The 13,904-nt window shown below is 42.6% G+C and overlaps 1 pseudogene; it reads left to right on the top strand.

Moving 5' to 3' along the window:
* Nucleotides 1-5,591: 5,591 nt before the first annotated feature.
* LOC117464007 (tripartite motif-containing protein 16-like) lies at nt 5,592-8,966 on the top strand (annotated as a pseudogene).
* The last annotated feature ends 4,938 nt before the right edge of the window (nt 8,967-13,904 follow it).

Raw genomic sequence — 13,904 nt, 5'->3', positions numbered from 1 at the left:
TATTACTGTAAATAAAGTTTGTTAAAATTACTAAGTCTTCTGTTTTTAAATCCCACTATGGGTTTTCTTCCTTTAAGATCCCCAGGGGCACGATATTCTGGTTCTGGTGGTAGCATGTAGGTGTTTAGTCCGAGTGAGGAGTGCTCAAGTGTGGGATGATTTGTAAGGTAGAAGAGGGTAAAAAAAGTTAAAGTGTGAACCTCCAGCAGGGCAGGTGGTGCTGTGAAGAAGGCCGACTATGGGTGCCGATGGGCGGACGGCAAAGCACCGCAAAGTAGACCCCCTTTAAGTGTAGCCAGGGGCACGAGCAAAATCCTCCATTGAGGTTGGGTGCTGCTGCTGTGAAGAAGGCCGACTATGGGTGCCGATGGGCGGACGGCAAAGCACCGCAAAGTAGACCCCCTTTAAGTGTAGCCAGGGGCACGAGCAAAATCCTCCATGGAGGTTGGGTGCTGCTGCTGTGAAGAAGGCCGACTATGGGTGCCGATGGGCGGACGGCAAAGCACCGCAAAGTAGACCCCCTTTAAGTGTAGCCAGGGGCACGAGCAAAATCCTCCATGGAGGTTGGGTGCTGCTGCTGTGAAGAAGGCCGACTATGGGTGACGATGGGCGGACGGCAAAGCACCGCAAAGTAGACCCCCTTTAAGTGTAGCCAGGGGCACGAGCAAAATCCTCCATGGAGGTTGGGTGCTGCTGCTGTGAAGAAGGCCGACTATGGGTGCCGATGGGCGGACGGCAAAGCACCGCAAAGTAGACCCCCTTTAAGTGTAGCCAGGGGCACGAGCAAAATCCTCCATGGAGGTTGGGTGCTGCTGCTGTGAAGAAGGCCGACTATGGGTGCCTATGGGCGGACGGTAAAGCACCGCAAAGTAGACCCCCTTTAAGTGTAGCCAGGGGCACGAGAAACATCCTCCATGGAGGTTGGGTGCTGCTGCTGTGAAGAAGGCCGACTATGGGTGCCTATGGGCGGACGGTAAAGCACCGCAAAATACACCCCCCTTTAAGTGTAGCCAGGGGCACGAGATTCTTGAGGGTGTGATCATCTTGGTTTAGTCCGTGGGGGAGTGCTTAAGTTCGGGGGCCCGGGGACCCAAGGTGCTCGAGGTTCTGGAGGTACATGGGAGGGATCCTGGAGCTCCTCAGTCCGTGTTTTGGGGGTCTTGGAGCGGCCCCGAAGAGGTGCCTTTGTCGGTGTACCTAATGGGTAAGAAAGCCAGTCTACACAGGTCGTGAAATGTGATTGAAATGTACAGAGTGCTGTACATTTCAATCACTTTGAATGGGAGTCGTGAGGTGTGGATGAAATGGCCATATCTCCCTTAAATTCACAGCAAAGTTACCCATCTTTCACACACTAATTCATGGGTAACAGAGCCATGTGCACCATGCATTTAAAGTAATGTTAGCCAGCTTTCAGACACTAATTCGTGGGGAAGAAAGTCACCCTGGTCGGGTCGTGAAATGTGATTGAAATGTACAGAGTGCTGTACATTTCAATCACTTTGAATGGGAGTCGTGAGGTGTGGATGAAATGGCCATATCTCCCTTAAATTCACAGCAAAGTTACCCATCTTTCACACACTATTTCATGGGTAATAAAGCCATGTGCACACTGTATTTAAAGTAATGTTAGCCAGCTTTCAGACACTAATTCGTGGGTAATAAAGGCCTGTACATCTCCCTGTTTGAAAGGGCCATATCTTCCTTAAATTCACATCAAACTCACCCAGCTTTCACACACTATTTCATGGGTAATAAAGCCATGTGCACACTGTATTTAAAGTAATGTTAGCCAGCTTTCAGACACTAATTCGTGGGGAAGAAAGTCACCCTGGTCGGGTCGTGAAATGTGATTGAAATGTACAGAGTGCTGTACATTTCAATCACTTTGAATGGGAGTCGTGAGGTGTGGATGAAATGGCCATATCTCCCTTAAATTCACAGCAAAGTTACCCATCTTTCACACACTAATTCATGGGTAACAGAGCCATGTGCACCATGCATTTAAAGTAATGTTAGCCAGCTTTCAGACACTAATTCGTGGGGAAGAAAGTCACCCTGGTCGGGTCGTGAAATGTGATTGAAATGTACAGCACTCTGTACATTTCAATCACTTTGAATGGGAGTCGTGAGGTGTGGATGAAATGGCCATATCTCCCTTAAATTCACAGCAAAGTTACCCATCTTTCACACACTATTTCATGGGTAATAAAGCCATGTGCACACTGTATTTAAAGTAATGTTAGCCAGCTTTCAGACACTAATTCGTGGGTAATAAAGGCCTGTACATCTCCCTGTTTGAAAGGGCCATATCTTCCTTAAATTCACATCAAACTCACCCAGCTTTCACACACTATTTCATGGGTAATAAAGCCATGTGCACACTGTATTTAAAGTAATGTTAGCCAGCTTTCAGACACTAATTCGTGGGGAAGAAAGTCACCCTGGTCGGGTCGTGAAATGTGATTGAAATGTACAGAGTGCTGTACATTTCAATCACTTTGAATGGGAGTCGTGAGGTGTGGATGAAATGGCCATATCTCCCTTAAATTCACAGCAAAGTTACCCATCTTTCACACACTAATTCATGGGTAACAGAGCCATGTGCACCATGCATTTAAAGTAATGTTAGCCAGCTTTCAGACACTAATTCGTGGGGAAGAAAGTCACCCTGGTCGGGTCGTGAAATGTGATTGAAATGTACAGAGTGCTGTACATTTCAATCACTTTGAATGGGAGTCGTGAGGTGTGGATGAAATGGCCATATCTCCCTTAAATTCACAGCAAAGTTACCCATCTTTCACACACTATTTCATGGGTAATAAAGCCATGTGCACACTGTATTTAAAGTAGTGTTAGCCAGCTTTCAGACACTAATTCGTGGGTAATAAAGGCCTGTACATCTCCCTGTTTGAAAGGGCCATATCTTCCTTAAATTCACATCAAACTCACCCAGCTTTCACACACTATTTCATGGGTAATAAAGCCATGTGCACACTGTATTTAAAGTAATGTTAGCCAGCTTTCAGACACTAATTCGTGGTGAAGAAAGTCACCCTGGTCGGGTCGTGAAATGTGATTGAAATGTACAGAGTGCTGTACATTTCAATCACTTTGAATGGGAGTCGTGAGGTGTGGATGAAATGGCCATATCTCCCTTAAATTCACAGCAAAGTTACCCATCTTTCACACACTAATTCATGGGTAACAGAGCCATGTGCACCATGCATTTAAAGTAATGTTAGCCAGCTTTCAGACACTAATTCGTGCGGAAGAAAGTCACCCTGGTCGGGTCGTGAAATGTGATTGAAATGTACAGAGTGCTGTACATTTCAATCACTTTGAATGGGAGTCGTGAGGTGTGGATGAAATGGCCATATCTCCCTTAAATTCACAGCAAAGTTACCCATCTTTCACACACTATTTCATGGGTAATAAAGCCATGTGCACACTGTATTTAAAGTAATGTTAGCCAGCTTTCAGACACTAATTCGTGGGTAATAAAGGCCTGTACATCTCCCTGTTTGAAAGGGCCATATCTTCCTTAAATTCACATCAAACTCACCCAGCTTTCACACACTGTTTCATGGGTAATAAAGCCATGTGCACACTGTATTTAAAGTAATGTTAGCCAGCTTTCAGACACTAATTCCTGGGGAAGAAAGTCACCCTGGACGGGTCATCAAATGTGATTGAAATGGACAGATTCCTGTACATTTCAATCACTTTTAATGGGAGTTGGTGTGGATGGCCTGTTGAATCCGATTTTGAGCACTCTTTTCCCCGCATAAACTAGTTTAAATCACCGTTAAACACTTATTCTGTTGATGTCTATATAACCGACTTCCCGCTATGCATTAAGTCGGTTATATGGACCCTGTACACTAGGCATACCGCGGCCGGTAGTAAATGTCCAACCATTGTACCCTCTGGTCCCTAGGGTATGTAAGGGAATACATTTGTCTATTTTGTATCCTGATTACCTAATGCCGTTACATGTAATACGTTACTCCCTAAGCCTGATTTCACCCGCCTGCAACCGATTCACTAATAATCAGAAATGTTCATTTATTTGACCCCTTGACTCGACTATTTCTTGTTTAATAATCGTTACATCTCCTCAGGACCAAGTTCCCGTGTCCTGCCTTTCACCTGCTGATCACCCACTGCTCATTTAAGGTGAACTGACCTTCCCTCCTCCTGCTCTTTTCTCTTCGCCCCCTTTTTCTCACTGGTAATCAGCTGATCACTTCCTGCCTTTGCAGCTGGGCATTTTCTTTGGTGTAAATAAATAAACTTGTGTTCTCTTTCACCCTGATTGTTATTGGTTGTTGTTTGTTACTGTCGCCATTTCCCTAAACTTTATTAGGGATGTAACAAACACATTAATCTATAAAACAAAATTATTTTATTTTTTAGCTATTCTGTCGTCATCTCCTGCGATCTTCTTCATAAAGTCAGTCAAAATGAATGAATTAATGAATTGGTGTTTCTTTGACTATCTATAGGCAAATATGGGCGTTACGTGAAGCCCGAAAAAGCTGCACCACATTTCGAGTCGATTGTGATTTATAAAGGGAAACCAGCGTAGGAAGTGCTGTACGCACTTTCCTCGCCGGTACGCAATGTTTGGTGAATCGGAAAATGTCGGAACATTTCTGTACCTATTTTTTGGATTTATACTACGTAAGCAACCTTCCCACGTGAATCCTACGCACGGCGTTATAAATTAGGCCCCTGAGCTGTCCAACTATGACAACACTCCTTGAACATGCGCGGTGTATGTGATAATCTGCCTTGGTACACCGTAGCAGTGAAAACATGGAACGGAGTTTCATTGACTTGGGCATTCTCTCAATAAGCAAGTGAAATGGATTTGATAGTGAAGCACTGACACAGCGCTCTACAAAGTGCGGCGAGTGGATAGACCAATTCACGGACTTTCCACATGGTAAAAGTGAGGGGGTCTAAACGAATCATTTGAAAAAGTGGGGGGGGACTTGTCCCACCCTCATATAATGGCCATGAGTGTGGAGCCGTGTGCTACAAAAGCCTGAATTTAAAACAAATACTTTACAGCTGAAGATTGTTTTCAAATGTACAGCAGGTTGTAAGCGAGGCTTCGTTTGTAAATTCCTCCCCTTCAGATCCACGCTGAGGAGGATGGGTGTAACCAACATGTGGGTAAAGTACAAGAGCTGATAGGCCATATTCACTGTTCACACACACACATGCTGTTCAGATCACAGCTCACATAGTTTCAGCTCTCAGGAAGTGAAACTCAGGCACTCGCTGCCACTGAGAGGTGAAATGACGCAGAAAGGAGTTCAGCTGGACCGGGAAACCTTCTCTTGTTCCATCTGTCTGGATCTACTGAAGGATCCGGTGACGACTCCATATGGATACAGCTACTGCATGAAGTGTATTAAAGGCTTCTGGGATGGAGAGGATGAGAAAGGAGATCCACAGCTGCCCTCAGTGTAGGCAGAGCTTCACACCGAGGCCTGTCCCGCTGGAAAACACCATGCTAGCAGATTTAGTGGAGGAGCTGAAGAAGACTGGACTCCAAGCTGCTCCTGCTGATCACTGCTATGCTGGAGCTGAAGAGGAGAGACGCTGAGCTGAAGTTGCTGTCTCACACAGAGGATCACAACCAGTTTCTGCACAGCTACCCCACACTGTCAGCCCTCAGTGAACCTACACACTCCTCCAGCATCAACATCCGTCCTCTGAGCTACTTTGAGGACGTGACGGCGGCCCTCTCAGCAGTCAGAGACAAACTACAGGACGTCCTGAGAGAGGAATGGACAAACGTCTCACCGACTGAAGTGGATGTTTTACTGTCAGCAGCAGAGCCCGCCACCAGAGCTGGGTTCTTCAAATATTCACAGGAGATCACTCTGGATCCAAACACAGCAAACACACGGCTGGTATTATCTGAGGGGAGCAGAAATACATGAAACCACAAAAGTCATATTCTAGTCACCCAGACAGATTCACTTTATATCCTCAGGTCCTGAGTAGAGAGAGGCTGACTGGATGTTGTTACTGGGAGGTGGAGTGGAGAGGGGCAGAAGTTGAAGTAGCAGTCGCATACAAGAATAACAGCAGAGCAGGGGGTGGGAATGAATGTGGATTTGGAAACAATGACAAATCTTGGGCGTTATATTGTAACCAAAACAGTTATTCATTTCTTCACAACAGTATTTTAATATATGTTGGATTCGCGCAGGTGTGGCAGGAAATGTTGGGTTACGTATTGTAACCCTTGTCATATTAGCACAGGCGGAGCCCTCTACTGGACTCTATGGGTACTACCTTACCCTGCGAGCATTCTCCCACTGAGACTTCTATAGACGTAGCCGGCCTTGGGCGGGCCTACCTGAATGCGCGCGCATCACACCGTATAAAAGGAGGTCTCGTCTCCTGACTATCATCCTACACCTCTCTTCAGCGAGCGGAATAGGACAGACAGTGCCCTGAGTAGAGAGCTCCGCCTGTGCTAATATGACAAAGGTTACAATACGTAACCCAACGTTATATCTCTCACAGGCTCCGCCCTCTACTGGACTCTATGGGTACAGTGGGTGGAGCCGCGATGTATACGCGCACTGTCGTCCAACAACAACATTCCACTCTACTGCACCTGACCGGCTTTATGGTCAGCAGCTGCTGCCCACATTCTCCTTTAACCCGGGTGTAACCGAGGAGAAATCTGGGCTGTGGCTGACAGAGCACACCCTGCTGCGCTTACCTCGCAGAAAGTGTGCTCAAAAAACAGTGCAACTCCTCCCCCTCTGCCAGAGTCCCTATCTCGTCTAACTGCAGTATATCCCTTCACAATAAAATCCAGTTGTGGTTTCAGCCAAGTTTCCTGAATACAAAGTACATTAGGTTTCTCTCCAAGGTTGTCAATATATTTTTTTAACTCTGGTCCATTTGCAATTAAACTTCTAGCATTCCACTGCAGTACAATTAACACCATCAGGATGATCCAGTCCATGTCTGAGGTTGTTGGACGTCATCATTTAGGATATCTTTCACGTTTCCCCAGTGCATCCCTTACACATCAAGGTACTTTTCAGCTGATTTGACAATTATTTTTGATTCTTTCATTCCGGCTTGTAGTCTGCGCTGAACAGTTGATCATCTCTGCCATAAACAGTACAAACTCTCTTTTACTCACTATCAGAGTGTCCTCCTTCAACTTAACACAGTTGTGGACTTTTCCTGTTTCTTTGATCTTATTTTTGTTTCCCATTTTAACCTGCGTTCCTCCTGAAACTGTCTTTGCTGCCTGCCTCTGCATAGCTAACTCCCTGCATCACCCTGACTCGCAGCACCTCTTCTGCTTTCTTGCTAACCTCACATCCACGGTACACTGAGCTATGCTCCCCTCCACAATTGCAACATTTCAGCTTTGCCCCATCTTCACATTTTCCGTATTCATGATCTCCACCACATCTGCCACACTTTTGTTTTCCCTTGCACACTGCCGCCACATGTCCAAATCTCTGACATTTAAAACATCTTATTGGTGGTGGAACATACGTCTCACATCATAACACATATATCCAATAAGTATCTTTTCCGGAAGCCTTTTTTCATCAAAGGTGATCAGAACCGAAAGACTATCTTCTTTAATCCCATTGCGGTTTGCTTTCATGCGTTTGACATCACTTATTTTTGCATTTGTTATATTCCCTTTCACATCATCAGCTAATATTCTGACGGGGATTCCCGTCACAACTCCCCTGACTATCTTTTTACCACTGAACAGTGAACATTCCACTTTCTTAGCCTCCACGGTACTCATCTTTATTGCTCTCCCCTGTTGCTCTCTATCCCTACATTTGATCAACATTGATCCATTCCTCAATACTTTAGCACTCATTACCTCCCCGATTTCTTTCCTGATGGATTTAGTTAAGCGTATAGGGTTCCACACGCCGAACGAAGCTCCCTCTTGCGCAAGTTTCACAACCACCATGAACTCCTGTTGCCTATTTCCGACTACTCTTTCTCTCCTTTCAACCTCACTATTGCTCTCATCCGAATTAGTATTTCCTCCCTTTTTACGTTTCTTTCTCCTCACTATATCCCATTTTCCATTTTCACAACTCCCGCCTGCTACGTCCATGTCTCCTAACTCGCTTCCTGCCTCGTCACTTGCCTCTGCCATCTCTCGTCCAGTCACAGTCCAGTGTTGCCACCGCCCAGGAAAAAACTATGGGGTATCAGCTGTATAAATATTGTGTACTAAGGGAAGGGAATGCGGAAGTGGGCGGTACCTCTGTGGCGCAATACTACCGTGGCCGAAAGGTGTTTTACCTCTATGGTCGGCTACAGAAGAAATGCTCATTATTAGAAAAATAATGGGGAATAATAAGTGTTCAGTAGGTTCAAGGTTCTTTATTTAGTCATGCGAACATAGCTACAGTGTAGTTATGCTGATGACAATCTTGTGTCGCAGGCTTCTCCAACAGAGAAACACAAAACACAGAAAAATATAGTGCAAGTAAATAGTAATATAAAAAGAAAAATAGTTTAAAAATGTGAAATAGTACAATAAGAGTCTACAGTTGCAAGAAAAAGTATGTGGACCCTTTGGATTCTCCACACATAGCGTTGTGTGTTCCTTCCAAACAACTCAACTTTGGTTTCATCTGTCCACAGAATATGTTGCCAGTAGTGCTGTGGAACATCCAGGTGCTCTTTTGCAAACTTCAAACTTGCAACAATGTATTTTCTGGACAGCAGTGGCTTCCTCCGTGGTGTCCTCCCATGAACTCCATTCTTGTTCAGTGTTTTACGTATCGTAGATTCGTCAACAGAGATGTTAGCATGTGCCAGAGATTTCTTTAAGTCTCTAGCCGACACTCTAGGATTCTTCTTCACCTCATTGAGCATTCTGCGCTGTGCTCTTGCAGTCATCTTTACAGGACGGCCACTCCAAGGGAGAGTAGCAAGCAACAGTGCTGAACTTTCTCCATTTATACTGGGACCCAGCCCATTGAAAATGTCCACTGTAGTGGACATTTTGTTAATATGCATTTCCTTTTACTCTTTTGAGCTACTCTATCAATCCCTGATGTACTGTACAGAGGACATCCTGGTCTTTCCAGTGCAACACACTCTCACTCCGTAAGCGTCCAATAGCGACGTTTGGTCAGTGTCCGTGGCGTCCAATTGTGACGCTCCTAGGCTACTTCAGCATCATAAAGGGACGCAAATAGCTTTCAACTGATTGCAATGTATTCCCATCTGCGTCGGGATTTGACGCTCATGGAAGCACAGCATTCGTTTGTGTCAGCTGCCCTTAAAGGTAATGTGAGCGTCCATTCCCATTGGATAACGGAGAATTGTACACCCGGATGTGCAATGCTTTTGTATTTTTCCCCTTCGATTCGGAGAAACAAATATTTGTTCTGAGTAAAGGATGGCAGAAGACACTACACTACCCAGAATCCCCAGCTATCGTTTTGACTACACCATGTGCTCTGTTTGACAAACCCCGTGATAGTCCTCAAGCTCTGTGATTGGAGAGTGTGCTCCGAGGGTTAAGCCGATTCTCGAACAGCACTTGAAATGGGATGGAACCACAGCAGACTGTCCAAAACTGGATTTGAACGGGTCCACCGCGTCCCCCCTCCTCCACCCCGTCCCCAGAACTACACATGCTGGCTATTCTGTTTCGCAACATGTTCTCTATGGCACGTCTCTACTGGGAGTTGTAGTTTTAAAAGACGTTTTCGTATTTCCCATAATAAGAAGTTGCCAGTATTAAACTGTGTACATCCCTGGAGGTTTAGGGGACAGGAAACACTCACATTTAAAACATATAATTAATAAATGGGTGAAAATTGCTTGTGCCCATTATGGGCAGTATTAATATATATACCCACATGCCAGCTAAGGTCAGAAGAGCTTTATTTAACAGCTGGTCTTATGTTTGTGACCCCTGTGATAACATTACATTACATTAATTGATAAGCCTGAAACATGCATTTGTCAAGGTTCAGAGGCACATTTTGCAAATATGGCAGTAGCCATCGATCAGCTTAAGATACGATATACTTTATTAATCCCAAGTTGGAACATTTGCGTGACATCAGCATGTGTAACAGTTAAATATGCAGTGGTGTTTATTTGAAAATCATTTAGTATAATCACACAAATTCTGTGTTTTATATTCAACAATTCTGTGTTCTTTATTTATTGATTGTTCAATACCTGACAAGGCCGGAGATGAAATATCTACATACATCTTATAAGAGTATAATACATATGTATAATATCAGTTAAAATAAGTGCTTCAACATAGTTAACATTGCTGGAGGTATGCACAAATATTGATAGATGTCTTGTAATGCACTATTGAGGAACCTGCAACCCAAGTTTTTCATTCAGTGCAGAACTACACCACAGTTGTGTAGGCCTATATGATATGTCAATAAATCTTAGAAAATCTTGAAATCTTGAAAGGGATGTGCAAAATAGTCATTATATACAGTCTTTAATTAACTATTAGTAGAGAATAACGAGTAATGAATATACTTTATAGGGATCGTATTAATATCTAATAATAAAAATAATTAAATTCAATAACATGCTTTAACCACCAGGTGTCCCTTTATATCAGCTGTGCACCTTTATGGTGTAAATACAGCCTATCTACCAATTGGATCTAATATAAAAGTGAGCCGAATTAGTGTTGATACTGCAAGGAGACGTATTGCTAATCAGCTTCGCTGCACCTTTAAAAGCAACGCACCTGAAAGAATGCAGTAATCCAAGCTGGAAAGGGACAAACTAAAGAGCGTGCGTCCAGCAGCAGCAGCAGCAGCAACGAACCAGCAGAAGAAACGTCGAAGAAGCAGCACTGGTGCAGCCATAAAAAGCTGGAGAAGCGGCCGGTGAGAGACGAACTGTGTGTTTAGTTAAGGATCATACAACTTGCCGTTCGTGGCGCACGTTAGAATGTGCGCTCTAGTTCAGTGTCATTTGTTTGTTTGATGTCCTCAAGCTAAAGCAACATGAGTGTTGATTTAAAAACGAGTGTGTTTTGTTTATTCAGAGATGTAGATTGGTAAAAACGGTTTGCATGCTGCTAAGAATTCAGTCTATATTTGCATTTTTAATGAGACTGCATAAGTTAAAAACTGTTTAAAACATAATTTATAAAAATACATTAAGAAAGTAAGAGCAATATTCACAAGTGTTAAAAAGTATATGGAAAGCATGTATTTTTCCATTTATTATTTGATGTGTATTGTATTTACAGTAATTATTTTTTATTTTTCATTTAAGGTTTTTTACCTTACATCTTACAACTTACAACTTACAACATAAGCTGTACTGCAACAACAAATACCAAAGTAAAGAAAAACTCAAAAGAAACAAAGTTGTGGTCATTGTATGAGTGAAACCCAGTGAATACCTCCTATGGACTGTACCATCCCTTTCAAGCGGGGAAAACTGCAAATATACCCAAGGGCTTGACAGTGTGAAAAGAAATGTAAGATGTTGTTTAATGGCTGATATATTTATGATCCACGTCACGTTTTCAGTTCCTCATGTTTGTCTAGAGGTCTTCTCATCAGGGCTCTATAAATACAGAACTATGGCAGATATGTAATATATAATGCAGCCGAACCGTGTATTACAATGCCGTTATGTGATGACTTTCAAAGAGAAAAGCAAGCACCCTCGGAATAAAGTATTATTATTTTTTTTTTTTAAATGTTTTCGGTCTGTTTCCGGTATTTGTTAATGACGATGTCTGCTGTTCAGTCTGCTGCCGTCTGGCAGGCGTTACCGCAGCATCCGGACTAAAACAACCAGATTCAAAGACAGTTTCATCCCACAGCCAATAAGCCCGTTAAAACACCTGAACTGTTGAAGCTAAATCTGTTGAAACAACATCATTAAACATTATTTATCTATTTACTTGATATATCATATTTCATAACTTGCATTTCGACTCTTATTGTACTATTTCACTATCAAGAACAATACAGAAAAAGGTGTTGAAATGTGTGCTGAACTCAGCCCTGATACTGGTAAAAAAAACATAGACCTTCCCGGTGCCCAGTGACTGCTGCGGTGCCCTGATTGACTTAAATAAACCCAGCTGTGTGCCCAAATTGACGCATCACCTTCAAAACAAAAAAAACTAGCTGGAACACAACTTAATTTAAATAATATGGCTGTAAATTAATTAATTCTAGAAAACAAAAAATAACAAATAAATACATTAAATAAATGTGAAAAATACTGAATAACTTCCACACATGTGTAGATGATTAAATCAATCATTTATTCGTCCCACAACGGAGACATTTAGAGTGGCTATAGACATGTTTTTGCCATCGATTATTTTATCATACAGTCCTGTACAGATGAGACTTTGTAATCAGATGTAGCCTATGTATATGTGTGTCTGTGACACATTTTATACTGAATGTAAAGTAACTGGAAATACGTGTGTGTGTGTGTGTGTGTGTGTGTGTGTGTGTGTGTGTGTGTGTGTGTGTGTGTGTGTGTGTGTGTGTGTGTGTGTGTGTGTGTGTGTGTGTGTGACTCCTGTCCAACCTCCCAAACTTTCTTTTTATGTGTGCAATGAATAGTTGGTTGAAAGTTCTGATGTTCAATATTGTAAATAGTGAGGTTTTCCAGTTTCTTATATTTATATAAATAGTTGGTTGAAAAAAACATATTTATAATAAATGTATGGTTGAAAAAAAAAGTTTGAATGCTCAATTTGTATTTGGACACATCACATGAACCTTGGTATGTAATATGAAGTCATTATTCAGTCCTAATGTATCTCAGTCCCTGCTGTGGTGAAAGTAGAGTGATAAACACCTATTTTACTCAAAATTTGGTAACCAAATCTAAAACACCAAAACAATTCGATCACATTTGTGTTTTCACAAGAGTTTTGAAGATTTTCTGAAAATTGGATTTCAAATGTTAAGCTTTTGAGCTACTTATCTCATCAAACAGTGCTCTAAGGTGAGTAATGTGCATATATAGCAATAGAGATTGTCCTGAACATGTTGATAATGTAACGCATGGCGTGCCATGTGAGAAGAAATACATTTAAAAGGTGATTTAAGAAAACATCTAAAAATCGAGAAAATACCCTTCGACTCCGGGTTAACCACTGCTTACTGAGACTTCAGCGGAGGGGAATAGATGTGCAGTTATGCTGGGTGCCTGCACATGAGGGGGTTCAAGGGAATGAGCATGCTGATAAGTTAGCAAAAGAGGCGTTACAAAAGGAAATAGCAATACCAGTTTCACTTGGAAAAGGAGAAGGAAAAGCAATAATTAAGAAGAAGGGTATGGAAATATGACAGAAAAGGTGGGAGGAAGATCAGAAAGGGAGGAGATACCACAAGTTACACAAATCAGTTATAATAAATACAGAAAGAAACGGACGGGAGGAGATCACAATCACTAGACTAAGACTGGATCATACAGGATTAATACACATATGTATATTAATACATACAGGGAAAAAGCGAAGTTGAAGAATGCAGGGGGTGTGGAGTGAAAGAAATTGTGGAACACATCATATTACACTGCAACATGTACAAAACAGAGAGGGAAACACTGAGAGACCAGGTCAGAGAGACAGGAAGGGAGTGGAGCCAGATGGGGACACTGGGAACAGAAGGTGAGGGGGTAAGAGCAACCAGGAAGGCCATTCTTAAGTATTTGAGTGAAACAGGATTGATTGGAAGAATTTAAAACAACGTAAATACAGTGGTATAATTCCACAAGTGGTGATAGGATGATATGGTGAAACACACTCTTGTACAGTAGGTGGCGATATGCACCTTAAAGCTGTTTGCAATCCGCCAAAAATCAAGAGAAGAAGAAGAAGAAGAAAAAGA

The sequence above is a fragment of the Pseudochaenichthys georgianus genome, chromosome 18 (assembly GCF_902827115.2).
Source record: "Pseudochaenichthys georgianus chromosome 18, fPseGeo1.2, whole genome shotgun sequence".
Taxonomy (NCBI): Eukaryota; Metazoa; Chordata; class Actinopteri; order Perciformes; family Channichthyidae; genus Pseudochaenichthys; species Pseudochaenichthys georgianus.
This window is presented reverse-complemented; position numbering and strand designations above follow the sequence as displayed.